The 16,667-nt window shown below is 47.5% G+C and overlaps 1 protein-coding gene across 1 annotated transcript in view; it reads left to right on the forward strand.

Moving 5' to 3' along the window:
* heatr6 (HEAT repeat containing 6) overlaps positions 1-16,667 on the forward strand; it is a 98,399-nt gene that overhangs the window by 55,419 nt on the left and 26,313 nt on the right. The gene's annotated exons all lie outside the window — the stretch shown is intronic.

Below are 16,667 nucleotides of genomic sequence, written 5' to 3' on the forward strand. Positions count from 1 at the left end.
CTATCATCATTATTACCACTACCATCATTACTACCACTACATCATCATCATTACTACCACTACCATCATCATTACTACCATCATACTATCATCATCATTACTATCACTACCATCATCATCATTACTACACTACCATCATCATTACTACCATCATTACCACTACCATCATTACCATCATCACTACCACTACCATCATCATCATTACTACACTACCATCATCATTACTATCACTACTACTATCATTACTATCACTACCATCATCCATCATCATTACTATCACTACCATCATCATCATTACTACCACTACCATCATTACTACCACTACCATCATTACCACTACCATCATTACTACCACTACCATCATTACTACCACTATCATCATTACTACCACTACCATCATTACTACCACTACCATCATTACTACCACTACCATCATTACTACCACTACCATCATCATCATTACTACCATCATCATTACTATCACTACCATCATCATCATTACTACCACTACCACCATCATCATTACTATCACTACCATCATTACTACCATCATCATTACTATCACTACCATCATCATCATTACTACCACTACCACCATCATCATTACTACCACTACCACCATCATCATTACTACCACTACCACCATCATCATTACTACCACTACCATCATCATCATTACTATCACTACCATCATTACTACTACCATCATCATTACTACCACTACCATCATTACTACCACTACCATCATCATTACTATCACTACCATCATTACTACCATCATCATCATTACTACCACTAGCATCATCATTACTATCACTACCATCATCATCATTACTACCACTACCACCATCATCATTACTACCACTACCACCATCATCATTACTACCACTACCACCATCATCATTACTATCACTACCATCATCATCATTACTACCACTACCACCATCATCATTACTACCACTACCACCATCATCATTACTACCACTACCACCATCATCATTACTACCACTACCACCATCATCATTACTACCACTACCATCATTACTACCACTACCATCATCATTACAACCACTACCATCATCATCATTACAACCACTACCATCATTACTACCACTACCATCATCATCATTACTACCACTACCATCATTACTACCACTACCATCATCATTACTACCACTACCATCATCATTACTACCACTACCATCATCATTACTATCACTACCATCATTACTATCACTACCATCATTACTACCATCATTACTATCACTACCATCATTACTACCATCAGTACTACCACTACCATCATTACTATCACTACCATCATTACTACCATCATTACTACCACTACCATCATTACTATCACTACCATCATTACTACCATCATTACTACCATCATTACTACCACTACCATCATCACTACCATCATTACTACCACTACCATCATCACTACCATCATTACTACCACTACCATCATTACTACCACTACCATCATTACTACCATCATCATTACTATCACTACCATCATCATCATTACTACCACTACCATCATCATCATTACTACCACTACCATCATTACTACCATCATCATTACTATCACTACCATCATTACTATCACTACCATCATTACTACCATCATCATCATTACTACCATCATCATCATTACTACCACTACCACCATCATCATTACTACCACTACCATCATTACTACCATCATCATCATTACTATCACTACCATCATCATTACTACCACTACCATCATTACTACCACTACCATCATTACTACCATCATCATTACTATCACTACCATCATTACTACCATCATCATTACTATCACTACCATCATTACTATCACTACCATCATTACTATCACTACCATCATTACTATCACTACCATCATCATCATTACTACCACTACCATCATCATCATTACTACCACTACCATCATTACTACCACTACCATCATTACTACCATCATCATTACTATCACTACCATCATCATCATTACTACCACTACCATCATCATCATTACTACCACTACCATCATCATCATTACTACCACTACCATCATTACTACCACTACCATCATTACTACCACTACCATCATTCCTTCCATTACTATCACTACCATCATCATCATTACTACCACTACCATCATCATCATTACTATCACTACCATCATCATCATTACAATCACTACCATCATCATTACTATCACTACCATCATCATTACTACCATCATCATCATTACTATCACTACCACTACCATCATTACTACCACTACCATCATCATCATTACTACCACTACCATCATCATCATTACTATCACTACCACTACCATCATTACTATCACTACCACTACCATCATCATTACTACAACTACCATCATCATCATTACTACCACTACCATCATTACTACCACTACCATCATTACTACCACTACCATCATTACTACCACTACCATCATTACTACCACTATCATCATTACTACCACTACCATCATTACTACCACTACCATCATTACTACCACTACCATAATTACTACCACTACCATCATCATCATTACTACCATCATCATTACTATCACTACCATCATCATCATTACTACCACTACCACCATCATCATTACTATCACTACCATCATTACTACCATCATCATTACTATCACTACCATCATCATCATTACTACCACTACCACCATCATCATTACTACCACTACCACCATCATCATTACTACCACTACCACCATCATCATTACTACCACTACCATCATCATCATTACTATCACTACCATCATTACTACTACCATCATCATTACTACCACTACCATCATTACTACCACTACCATCATTACTATCACTACCATCATTACTACCATCATCATCATTACTACCACTAGCATCATCATTACTATCACTACCATCATCATCATTACTACCACTACCACCATCATCATTACTACCATCATACCACCATCATCATTACTACATTACTACCACTACCATCATCATTACTACACCATCATCATCATCATTACTACCACTACCACCATCATTACTACCACTACCACCATCATCATTACTACCACTACCACCATCATCATTACTACCACTACCACCATCATCATTACTACCACTACCATCATTACTACCACTACCATCATCATTACAACCACTACCATCATCATCATTACAACCACTACCATCATTACTACCACTACCATCATCATCATTACTACCACTACCATCATTACTACCACTACCATCATCATTACTACCACTACCATCATCATTACTACCACTACCATCATCATTACTATCACTACCATCATTACTATCACTACCATCATTACTACCATCATTACTATCACTACCATCATTACTACCATCAGTACTACCACTACCATCATTACTATCACTACCATCATTACTACCATCATTACTACCACTACCATCATTACCATCATTACTACCACTACCATCATTACTACCATCATTACTACCACTACCATCATTACTACCACTACCATCATCACTACCATCATTACTACCACTACCATCATTACTACCACTACCATCATTACTACCATCATCATTACTATCACTACCATCATCATCATTACTACCACTACCATCATCATCATTACTACCACTACCATCATTACTACCATCATCATTACTATCACTACCATCATTACTATCACTACCATCATTACTACCATCATCATCATTACTACCATCATCATCATTACTACCACTACCATCATCATTACTACCACTACCATCATCATTACTACCACTACCATCATTACTACCACTACCATCATCATTACAACCACTACCATCATCATCATTACAACCACTACCATCATTACTACCACTACCATCATTACTACCACTACCATCATCATTACTATCACTACCATCATTACTACCACTACCATCATCATTACTATCACTACCATCATTACTACCACTACCATCATCATTACTATCACTACCATCATTACTATCACTACCATCATTACTACCATCATTACTATCACTACCATCATTACTACCATCAGTACTACCACTACCATCAGTACTACCACTACCATCATTACTACCATCATTACTACCACTACCATCATTACTATCACTACCATCATTACTACCATCATTACTACCATCATTACTACCACTACCATCATTACTACCATCATCATTACTATCACTACCATCATCATCATTACTACCACTACCACTATCATCATCATTACTACCACTACCATCATTACTACCATCATCATTACTATCACTACCATCATTACTACCATCATCATCATTACTACCATCATCATCATTACTACCACTACCACCATCATCATTACTATCACTACCATCAGTACTATCACTACCATCATTACTACCATCATCATTACTATCACTACCATCATCATCACTACCATCATTACTACCATCATCATCATTACTACCACTACCACCATCATCATTACTATCACTACCATCAGTACTATCACTACCATCATTACTACCATCATCATTACTATCACTACCATCATCATCACTACCATCATTACTACCATCATCATTACTACCACTACCACCATCATCATTACTACCACTACCATCATTACTACCATCATCATTACTATCACTACCATCATCATCACTACCAATACCATCATCATCACTACCATCACTACCATCATCATACCAGTACTACCATCACCCCTACTACCCATACCAGTACTACCGTCACCCCTACTACCCATACCAGTACTACCGTCACCCCTACTACCCATACCAGTACTACCGTCACCCCTACCACCCATACCAGTACTACTGTCACCCCTACTACCCATACCAGTACTACCGTCACCCCTACTACCCATACCAGTACTACCGTCACCCCTACTACCCATACCAGTACTACTGTCACCCCTACTACCCGTATCAGTACTACCGTCACCCCTACTACCCGTACCAGTACTACCGTCACCCCTACTACCCGTACCAGTACTACGTCACCCCTACTACCCGTACCAGTACTACCGTCACCCCTTCTACCCATACCAGTACTACCATCACCCCTACTACCCATACCAGTACTACAGTCACCCTTAATACCAGTACCAGTACTACCGTCACCCCTACTACCAGTACTACCGTCACCCCTACTACCCATACCAGTACTACCATCACCCCTACTACCCATACTAGTACTACAGTCACCCCTAATACCAGTACCAGTACTACAGTCACCCATACTACCAGTACTACCGTCACCCCTACTACTCATACCAGTACTACCGTCACCCCTACTACAAATACCAGTACTGCCGTCACCCCTACTACCCATACCAGTACTGCCGTCACCCCTACCACCCATACCAGTACCCCTACTACCCATACCAGTCACCCCCCCTACTACCCATACCAGTACTGCCCATACCAGTCTGCCGTCACCCCTACCACCCATACCAGTACTACCGTCACCCCTACTACCCATACCAGTACTACCGTCACCCCTACTACCCATACCAGAACTACTGTCACCCCTACTACCCATACCAGTACTACTGTCACCCCTACTACCCATACCAGTACTACTGTCACCCCTACTACCCATACCAGTACTACCGTCACCCCTTCTACCCATACCAGTACTACAGTCACCCTTAATACCAGTACCAGTACTACCGTCACCCCTACTACCAGTACTACCGTCACCCCTACTACCCATACCAGTACTACCATCACCCCTACTACCCATACCAGTACTACAGTCACCCCTAATACCAGTACCAGTACTACAGTCACCCCTAATACCAGTACCAGTACTACAGTCACCCATACTACCAGTACTACCGTCACCCCTACTACTCATACCAGTACTACCGTCACCCCTACTACAAATACCAGTACTACCGTCACCCCTACTACCCATACCAGTACTACCATCACCCCTACTACCCATACCAGTACTACAGTCACCCCTAATACCAGTACTACAGTCACCCATACTACCAGTACTACCGTCACCCCTACTACTCATACCAGTACTACCGTCACCCCTACTACAAATACCAGTACTACCGTCACCCCTACTACAAATACCAGTACTGCCGTCACCCCTACTACCCATACCAGTACTGCCGTCACCCCTACCACCCATCCCAGTACTACCGTCACCCCTACTACCCATACCAGTACTGCCGTCACCCCTACCACCCATACCAGTACTACCGTCACCCCTACCACCCATACCAGTACTACCGTCACCCCTACTACCCATACCAGTACTGCCGTCACCCCTACCACCCATACCAGTACTACCGTCACCCCTACTACCCATACCAGTACTACCGTCACCCCTACTACCCATACCAGAACTACTGTCACCCCTACTACCCATACCAGTACTACTGTCACCCCTACTATCCATACCAGTACTACTGTCACCCCTACTACCCATACCAGTACTACCGTCACCCCTTCTACCCATACCAGTACTAAAGTCACCCTTAATACCAGTACCAGTACTACCGTCACCCCTACTACCAGTACTACCGTCACCCCTACTACCCATACCAGTACTACCATCACCCCTACTACCCATACCAGTACTACAGTCACCCCTAATACCAGTACCAGTACTACAGTCACCCATACTACCAGTACTACCGTCACCCCTACTACTCATACCAGTACTACCGTCACCCCTACTACAAATACCAGTACTGCCGTCACCCCTACTACGCATACCAGTACTGCCGTCACCCCTACCACCCATACCAGTACTACCGTCACCCCTACTACCCATACCAGTACTGCCGTCACCCCTACCACCCATACCAGTACTACCGTCACCCCTACTACCCATACCAGTACTGCCGTCAACCCTACCACCCATACCAGTACTACCGTCACCCCTACTACCCATACCAGTACTACCGTCACCCCTACCACCCATACCAGTACTACTGTCACCCCTACTACCCATACCAGTACTACTGTCACCCCTACTACCCATACCAGTACTACAGTCACCCCTAATACCAGTACTACCGTCACCCCTACTACCCATACCAGTACTACCGTCACCCCTACTACCCATAGCAGTACTACCGTCACCCCTACTACCCATACCAGTACTACCCATACCAGTACTACCGTCACCCCTACTACCCATACCAGTACTACCGTCACCCCTACTACCCATACCAGTACTACCGTCACCCCTACTACCCATAACAGTACTACCGTCACCCCTACTACCCATACCAGTACTACAGTCACCCCTACTACCCATACCAGTACTACAGTCACCCCTGCTACCCATACCAGTACTACCGTCACCCCTTCTACCCATACCAGTACTACCATCACCCCTACTACCCATACCAGTACTACAGTCACCCTTAATACCAGTACCAGTACTACCGTCACCCCTACTACCAGTACTACCGTCACCCCTACTACCCATACCAGTACTACCATCACCCCTACTACCCATACCAGTACTACAGTCACCCCTAATACCAGTACTACAGTCACCCATACTACCAGTACTACCGTCACCCCTACTACTCATACCAGTACTAGTCACCCTACTACAATACCAGTACTACCGTCAGCCCTACTACAAATACCAGTACTGCCACCACCCCTACTACCCATACCAGTACTACCGTCACCCCTACTACCCATACCAGTACTACCGTCACCCCTACTACCCATACCAGAACTACTGTCACCCCTACTACCCATACCAGTACTACTGTCACCCCTACTACCCATACCAGTACTACTGTCACCCCTACTACCCATACCAGTACTACCGTCACCCTTCTACCCATACCAGTACTACAGTCACCCTTAATACCAGTACCAGTACTACCGTCACCCCTACTACCAGTACTACCGTCACCCCTACTACCCATACCAGTACTACCATCACCCCTACTACCCATACCAGTACTACAGTCACCCCTAATACCAGTACCAGTACTACAGTCACCCATACTACCAGTACTACCGTCACCCCTACTACTCATACCAGTACTACCGTCACCCTACTACAAATACCAGTACTGCCGTCACCCCTACTACGCATACCAGTACTGCCGTCACCCCTACCACCCATACCAGTACTACCGTCACCCCTACTACCCATACCAGTACTGCCGTCACCCTACCACCCATACCAGTACTACCGTCACCCTTACTACCCATACCAGTACTGCCGCAACCCTACCACCCATACCAGTACTACCGTCACCCCTACTACCCATACCAGTACTACCATCACCCCTACCACCCATACCAGTACTACTGTCACCCCTACTACCCATACCAGTACTACTGTCACCCCTACTACCCATACCAGTACTACAGTCACCCTAATACCAGTACTACTGCGTCACCCCTACTACCCATACCAGTACTACCGTCACCCCTACTACCCATAGCAGTACTACCCCTCACCCCTACTACCCATACCAGTACTACCCATACCAGTACTACCATCACCCTACTACCCATACCAGTACTACCGTCACCCCTACTACCCATACCAGTACTACCGTCACCCCTACTACCCATAACAGTACTACCGTCACCCCTACTACCCATACCAGTACTACAGTCACCCCTACTACCCATACCAGTACTACAGTCACCCCTGCTACCCATACCAGTACTACCGTCACCCCTTCTACCCATACCAGTACTACCATCACCCCTACTACCCATACCAGTACTACAGTCACCCTTAATACCAGTACCAGTACTACCGTCACCCCTACTACCAGTACTACCGTCACCCCTACTACCCATACCAGTACTACCATCACCCCTACTACCCATACCAGTACTACAGTCACCCCTAATACCAGTACCAGTACCCATACTACCAGTACTACCGTCACCCCTACTACTCATACCAGTACTACCGTCACCCCTACTACAAATACCAGTACTACCGTCAGCCCTACTACAAATACCAGTACTGCCGTCACCCCTACTACCCATACCAGTACTGCCGTCACCCCTACCACCCATCCCAGTACTACCGTCACCCCTACTACCCATACCAGTACTGCCGTCACCCCTACCACCCATACCAGTACTACCGTCACCCCTACTACCCATACCAGTACTGCCGTCACCCCTACCACCCATACCAGTACTACCGTCACCCCTACTACCCATACCAGTACTACCGTCACCCCTACTACCCATACCAGAACTACTGTCACCCCTACTACCCATACCAGTACTACTGTCACCCCTACTACCCATACCAGTACTACTGTCACCCCTACTACCCATACCAGTACTACCGTCACCCCTTCTACCCATACCAGTACTACAGTCACCCTTAATACCAGTACCAGTACTACCGTCACCCCTACTACCAGTACTACCGTCACCCCTACTACCCATACCAGTACTACCATCACCCCTACTACCCATACCAGTACTACAGTCACCCCTAATACCAGTACCAGTACTACAGTCACCCATACTACCAGTACTACCGTCACCCCTACTACTCATACCAGTACTACCGTCACCCCTACTACAAATACCAGTACTGCCGTCACCCCTACTACCCATACCAGTACTGCCGTCACCCCTACCACCCATACCAGTACTACCGTCACCCCTACTACCATACCAGTACTGCCGTCACCCCTACCACCCATACCAGTACTACCGTCACCCCTACTACCCATACCAGTACTGCCGTCAACCCTACCACCCATACCAGTACTACCGTCACCCCTACTACCCATACCAGTACTGCCGTCACCCCTAGTACCCATACCAGTACTACCCATACCAGTACTACCATCACCCCTACTACCCATACCAGTACTACCATCACCCCTACTACCCATACCACTACTACCGTCACCCGTACCAGTACTACCGTCACCCGTACCAGTACTACCGTCACCCCTACTACCCATACCAGTACTACCGTCACCCCTACTACCCATACCAGTACTACCGTCACCCCTACTACCCATACCAGTACTACAGTCACCCCTACTACCCATACCAGTACTACCATCACCCCTTCTACGCATACCAGTACTACCATCACCCCTACTACCCATACCAGTACTACAGTCACCCCTAATACCAGTACCAGTACTACAGTCACCCATACTACCAGTACTACCGTCACCCCTACTACCCATACCAGTACTACTGTCACCCCTACTACCCATACCAGTACTACTGTCACCCCTACTACCCATACCAGTACTACCGTCACCCCTTCTACCCATACCAGTACTACAGTCACCCTTAATACCAGTACCAGTACTACCGTCACCCCTACTACCAGTACTACCGTCACCCCTACTACCCATACCAGTACTACCATCACCCCTACTACCCATACCAGTACTACAGTCACCCCTAATACCAGTACCAGTACTACAGTCACCCATACTACCAGTACTACCGTCACCCCTACTACTCATACCAGTACTACCGTCACCCCTACTACAAATACCAGTACTGCCGTCACCCCTACTACCCATACCAGTACTGCCGTCACCCCTACCACCCATACCAGTACTACCGTCACCCCTACCACCCATACCAGTACTGCCGTCACCCTACCACCCATACCAGTACTACCATCACCCCTACTACCCATACCAGTACTGCCGTCAACCCTACCACCCATACCAGTACTACCGTCACCCCTACCCCATACCAGTACTGCCGTCCCCCTAGTACCCATACCAGTACTACCCATACCAGTACTACCATCACCCCTACTACCCATACCAGTACTACCATCACCCCTACTACCCATACCACTACTACCGTCACCCGTACCCGTGCAGTACTACCGTCACCCCTACTACCCATACCAGTACTACCGTCACCCCTACTACCCATACCAGTACTACCACCCCTACTACCCATACCAGTACTACCGTCACCCCTACTACCCATACCAGTACTACCATCACCCCTACTACCAGTACCAGTACTACAGTCACCCCTAATACCAGTACCAGTACTACAGTCACCCATACTACCAGTACTACCGTCACCCCTACTACTCATACCAGTACTACTGTCACCCCTACTACAAATACCAGTACTACCACACCCCTACTACCCATACCAGTACTACCATCACCCCTACTACCCATACCAGTACTACAGTCACCCCTAATACCAGTACTACAGTCACCCATACTACCAGTACTACCGTCACCCCTACTACTCATACCAGTACTACCCAATCACCCCTACTACAAATACCAGTACTACCGTCACCCCTACTACAAATACCAGTACTGCCGTCACCCCTACTACCCATACCAGTACTGCCGTCACCCCTACCACCCATCCCAGTACTACCGTCACCCCTACTACCCATACCAGTACTGCCGTCACCCCTACCACCCATACCAGTACTACCGTCACCCCTACCACCCATACCAGTACTACCGTCACCCCTACTACCCATACCAGTACTGCCGTCACCCCTACCACCCATACCAGTACTACCGTCACCCCTACTACCCATACCAGTACTACCGTCACCCCTACTACCCATACCAGAACTACTGTCACCCCCTACTACCCATACCAGTACTACTGTCACCCCTACTACCCATACCAGTACTACTGTCACCCCTACTACCCATACCAGTACTACCGTCACCCCTTCTACCCATACCAGTACTACAGTCACCCTAATACCAGTACCAGTACTGCCGTCACCCCTACTACCAGTACTACCGTCACCCCTACTACCCATACCAGTACTACCATCACCCCTACTACCCATACCAGTACTACAGTCACCCTAATACCAGTACCAGTACTACAGTCACCCATACTACCAGTACTACCGTCACCCCTACTACTCATACCAGTACTACACCATCACCCCTACTACAAATACCAGTACTGCCGTCACCCCTACTACCCATACCAGTACTGCCGTCACCCCTACCACCCATACCAGTACTACCGTCACCCCTACTACCCATACCAGTACTGCCGTCACCCCTACCACCCATACCAGTACTACCGTCACCCCTACTACCATACCAGTACTGTCGCAACCCTACTACCCATACCAGTACTACCGTCACCCCTACTACCCATACCAGTACTACCGTCACCCCTACTACCCATACCAGTACTACTGTCACCCCTACTACCCATACCAGTACTACTGTCACCCCTACTACCCATACCAGTACTACAGTCACCCCTAATACCAGTACTACCGTCACCCCTACTACCCATACCAGTACTACCGTCACCCTACTACCCATAGCAGTACTACCACCCCTACTACCCATACCAGTACTACCCATACCAGTACTACCGTCACCCCTACTACCCATACCAGTACTACCATCACCCCCCTACTACCCATACCAGTACTACCGTCACCCTACTACCCATAACAGTACTACACGTCACCCCTACTACCCATACCAGTACTACAGTCACCCCTACTACCCATACCAGTACTACAGTCACCCTGCTACCCATACCAGTACTACCACACTCACCCCTTCCCCATACCAGTACTACCATCACCCCTACTACCCATACCAGTACTACAGTCACCCTTAATACCAGTACCAGTACTACCGTCACCCCTACTACCAGTACTACCGTCACCCCTACTACCCATACCAGTACTACCATCACCCCTACTACCCATACCAGTACTACAGTCACCCCTAATACCAGTACTACAGTCACCCATACTACCAGTACTACCGTCACCCCTACTACTCATACCAGTACTACCGTCACCCCTACTACAAATACCAGTACTACCGTCAGCCCTACTACAAATACCAGTACTGCCGTCACCCCTACTACCCATACCAGTACTGCCGTCACCCCTACCACCCATCCCAGTACTACCGTCACCCCTACTACCCATACCAGTACTGCCGTCACCCCTACCACCCATACCAGTACTACCCAATTCACTACCCCCCTACTACCCATACCAGTACTGCCGTCACCCCTACCACCCATACCAGTACTACCACACCCCTACTACCCATACCAGTACTACCGTCACCCCTACTACCCATACCAGAACTACTGTCACCCCTACTACCCATACCAGTACTACTGTCACCCCTACTACCCATACCAGTACTACTGTCACCCCTACTACCCATACCAGTACTACCGTCACCCCTTCTACCCATACCAGTACTACAGTCACCCTTAATACCAGTACCAGTACTACCGTCACCCCTACTACCAGTACTACCGTCACCCCTACTACCCATACCAGTACTACCATCACCCCTACTACCCATACCAGTACTACAGTCACCCCTAATACCAGTACCAGTACTACAGTCACCCATACTACCAGTACTACCGTCACCCCTACTACTCATACCAGTACTACCGTCACCCCTACTACAAATACCAGTACTGCCGTCACCCCTACTACCCATACCAGTACTGCCGTCACCCCTACCACCCATACCAGTACTACCGTCACCCCTACTACCATACCAGTACTGCCGTCACCCCTACCACCCATACCAGTACTACCGTCACCCCTACTACCCATACCAGTACTGCCGTCAACCCTACCACCCATACCAGTACTACCGTCACCCCTACTACCCATACCAGTACTGCCGTCACCCCTAGTACCCATACCAGTACTACCCATACCAGTACTACCATCACCCCTACTACCCATACCAGTACTACCATCACCCCTACTACCCATACCACTACTACCGTCACCCGTACCAGTACTACCGTCACCCGTACAGTACTACCGTCACCCCTACTACCCATACCAGTACTACCGTCACCCCTACTACCCATACCAGTACTACCGTCACCCCTACTACCCATACCAGTACTACAGTCACCCCTACTACCCATACCAGTACTACCATCACCCCTTCTACGCATACCAGTACTACCATCACCCCTACTACCCATACCAGTACTACAGTCACCCCTAATACCAGTACCAGTACTACAGTCACCCATACTACCAGTACTACCGTCACCCCTACTACCCATACCAGTACTACTGTCACCCCTACTACCCATACCAGTACTACTGTCACCCCTACTACCCATACCAGTACTACCGTCACCCCTTCTACCCATACCAGTACTACAGTCACCCTTAATACCAGTACCAGTACTACCGTCACCCCTACTACCAGTACTACCGTCACCCCTACTACCCATACCAGTACTACCATCACCCCTATTCCTACTACCCATACCAGTACTACAGTCACCCCTAATACCAGTACCAGTACTACAGTCACCCATACTACCAGTACTACCGTCACCCCTACTACTCATACCAGTACTACCATCACCCCTACTACAAATACCAGTACTGCCGTCACCCCTACTACCCATACCAGTACTGCCGTCACCCCTACCACCCATACCAGTACTACCGTCACCCCTACCACCCCCATACCAGTACTGCCGTCACCCCTACCACCCATACCAGTACTACCGTCACCCCTACTACCCATACCAGTACTGCCATCAACCCTACCACCCATACCAGTACTACCGTCACCCCTACTACCCATACCAGTACTGCAGTCCCCCTAGTACCCATACCAGTACTACCCATACCAGTACTACCATCACCCCTACTACCCATACCAGTACTACCATCACCCCTACTACCCATACCACTACTACCGTCACCCCTACTACCCATACCAGTACTACCGTCACCCCTACTACCCATACCAGTACTACCGTCACCCCTACTACCCATACCAGTACTACCGTCACCCCTACTACCCATACCAGTACTACAGTCACCCCTACTACCCATACCAGTACTACCATCACCCCTTCTACGCATACCAGTACTACCATCACCCCTACTACCCATACCAGTACTACAGTCACCCCTAATACCAGTACCAGTACTACAGTCACCCATACTACCAGTACTACCGTCACCCCTACTACCCATACCAGTACTACTGTCACCCCTACTACCCATACCAGTACTACTGTCACCCCTACTACCCATACCAGTACTACCGTCACCCCTTCTACCCATACCAGTACTACAGTCACCCTTAATACCAGTACCAGTACTACCGTCACCCCTACTACCAGTACTACCGTCACCCCTACTACCCATACCAGTACTACCATCACCCCTACTACCCATACCAGTACTACAGTCACCCCTAATACCAGTACCAGTACTACAGTCACCCATACTACCAGTACTACCACACCCCTACTACTCATACCAGTACTACCGTCACCCCTACTACAAATACCAGTACTGCCGTCACCCCTACTACCCATACCAGTACTGCCGTCACCCCTACCACCCATACCAGTACTACCGTCACCCCTACTACCCATACCAGTACTGCCGTCACCCCTACCACCCATACCAGTACTACCGTCACCCCTACTACCCATACCAGTACTGCCGTCAACCCTACCACCCATACCAGTACTACCGTCACCCCTACTACCCATACCAGTACTGCCGTCACCCCTAGTACCCATACCAGTACTACCCATACCAGTACTACCATCACCCCTACTACCCATACCAGTACTACCATCACCCCTACTACCCATACCACTACTACCGTCACCCCTACTACCCATACCAGTACTACCGTCACCCCTACTACCCATACCAGTACTACCGTCACCCCTACTACCCATACCAGTACTACCGTCACCCCTACTACCCATACCAGTACTACCGTCACCCCTACTACCCATACCAGTACTACAGTCACCCCTACTACCCATACCAGTACTACCATCACCCCTTCTACCCATACCAGTACTACAGTCACCCTTAATACCAGTACCAGTACTACCGTCACCCCTACTACCAGTACTACCGTCACCCCTACTACCCATACCAGTACTACCATCACCCCTACTACCCATACCAGTACTACAGTCACCCCTAATACCAGTACCAGTACTACAGTCACCCATACTACCAGTACTACCGTCACCCCTACTACTCATACCAGTACTACCGTCACCCCTACTACAAATACCAGTACTGCCGTCACCCCTACTACCCATACCAGTACTGCCGTCACCCCTACCACCCATACCAGTACTACCGTCACCCCTACCACCCATACCAGTACTGCCGTCACCCCTACCACCCATACCAGTACTACCGTCACCCCTACTACCCATACCAGTACTGCCGTCAACCCTACCACCCATACCAGTGCTACCGTCACCCCTACTACCCATACCAGTACTGCCGTCCCCCCTAGTACCCATACCAGTACTACCCATACCAGTACTACCATCACCCCTACTACCCATACCAGTACTACCATCACCCCTACTACCCATACCACTACTACCGTCACCCGTACCAGTACTACCGTCACCCCTACTACCCATACCAGTACTACCGTCACCCCTACTACCCATACCAGTACTACCGTCACCCCTACTACCCATACCAGTACTACCGTCACCCCTACTACCCATACCAGTACTACAGTCACCCCTACTACCCATACCAGTACTACCATCACCCTTCTACGCATACCAGTACTACCATCACCCCTACTACCCATACCAGTACTACAGTCACCCCTAATACCAGTACTACAGTCA

Source organism: Oncorhynchus nerka, linkage group LG10, assembly GCF_034236695.1.
Source record: "Oncorhynchus nerka isolate Pitt River linkage group LG10, Oner_Uvic_2.0, whole genome shotgun sequence".
Lineage (NCBI taxonomy): Eukaryota > Metazoa > Chordata > Actinopteri > Salmoniformes > Salmonidae > Oncorhynchus > Oncorhynchus nerka.